This window comes from Octopus bimaculoides, chromosome 2 (assembly GCF_001194135.2).
Source record: "Octopus bimaculoides isolate UCB-OBI-ISO-001 chromosome 2, ASM119413v2, whole genome shotgun sequence".
NCBI classification, from domain to species: Eukaryota; Metazoa; Mollusca; class Cephalopoda; order Octopoda; family Octopodidae; genus Octopus; species Octopus bimaculoides.
The window spans coordinates 185,808,316-185,810,241 of record NC_068982.1 but is presented as its reverse complement, the minus strand read 5'-3'; positions in this window follow the sequence as shown (position 1 = coordinate 185,810,241).

Genomic DNA, 1,926 nt, shown 5'->3' with positions numbered 1-1,926 from the left:
ATATATATATATATATATATATATATAAAACTTACTTGGAAGAGGATGCGTAACGTTCAGTCATATACATATGCATATATACATACGTGTATGTACATGCGTGTATGTACATACGTGTATGTACATACTTACATCTATACATTTATATATATGCATATGTGGGCACAGGACGTCACGAAATGTGTACAACAAAAAATTTGAAGTACGAATCCATGGAATATGAACTATTTTTTTCGAACAACGAATGACACAAATGGAAGACAAGACAAGCAACATAAAGAACGGCCCTTCATCAGTTGTTGGCTGTTTTTCTACTCTCGTATTTAGAACATTTAGCAACAATATACACTTTCGATAAAACAGTTGCTCCCACAACGCAAATTAAATAAAATACCGATATTCCTTATAAAACGTGGGGAGATAACCCAATTTTTTTAAATGGAGGTGAGATAACCAAAAAGTACCAATTGGTATTCCTGTAAGTTGACAGTGTTCGGTTCCATTGTGTTTATTTACCATTCTTTATTTAGGTGAAACCTAAAGAGATTTCTGATGTCAAACAATTGAGGCAGCTTTTCATAATAACCCGAATTTTAGCAACCATCAAAGAATGCCAACTGGATGAAGCTATAAAAATCACATTACAAGATGCTAAAGACGGAGCTAAACGAGGTATTAATTTACATTTTGTTCTTATCACATTGTCTTTCTCGTCTTTTATAATTCTCTTTTACTTGTGTCAGTCATTAGACTGCGGCCATGCTGGGGCACCATCTTGAAGGGTTTAGTTGTACAAATCGTCCCAGCACTTATTTTAGGTCTGGTGGTCTCTTTTCCTGAATAGCAAAGTTACGGGGATGTAAACAAAGCAACATTGGTTCTGAAGTAGTGGTGGGACTTACAAACGCCAAAGCGTATAGACATATTAATAGATAGATAGATAGATAGATAGTTTCTTATTTCTTTATTGCCCACAAGGGGCTAAACATAGAGGGGACAAACAAGGACAGACAAAGGGATTAAGTCGATTACATCGACCCCCCCCCCCACCAGTACGTAACTGGTACTTAATTTATCGACCTCCAAAGGATAAAAGGCAAAGTCGGAATTTGAACTCAGAACGTAACGGCAGACGAAATACCGCTAAGCATTTCGCCCGGCGTGCTAACGTTTCTGCCAGCTCGCCGCCTAGATATTTAGATAGTTTCTGTCTACCAAACCCATGTGCTACAGAGGGAGACACTTGCCTAAGGTGCCACATAATGGGAGTGAAGTGGAAACCAAGTGGTTAAAAAGCAATGTCTAGAAATAATTTTGTAATAATAAACCATGAGATACATGTAGAACGTCAAAAGTCCAAACAGTACCAACCAATACAAGTTTAGCAAGTGATGTATGTATGTATGCATGTATGTTTGTATGTATGTCATTATTCACTTTTATTTCAAGACTTCTTGCCAATAGTGAAAGAACCGGTTTCTAACCTAGATCCGAGGCTCCTTCATTGGAATTTCAACACCAACAACAGGGTATATTTGTATGTATGTATGTATGTATGTATGTATGTATGTATGTATGTATGTATGCATGTATGTATGTATGTATGTATGTATGTATGTATATGCAGATTTTTATGTTTTATGTATGTATTCTCATGCATATAGTTGCATATCTAGACATGCTCATATATATTTAAATGATAAACTTCTGGAAAGTTTTACAGATCTTTACAGTTCCAGTGATGGCTTCGATTAGTTGTCTTCGAATCAGATTTCTCTTTTCTAGATTAGTATTTAGGCAGTGTGTTACATATCCCAGTGTCCCAAATAATTACAGGTATAAGCCTGAACTTGTAAGCATGTATGTACGTATGCATGTATACATGCGTGTGTGTGTGTGTGCGTGTATGTGTGTGTGTGTATCTGT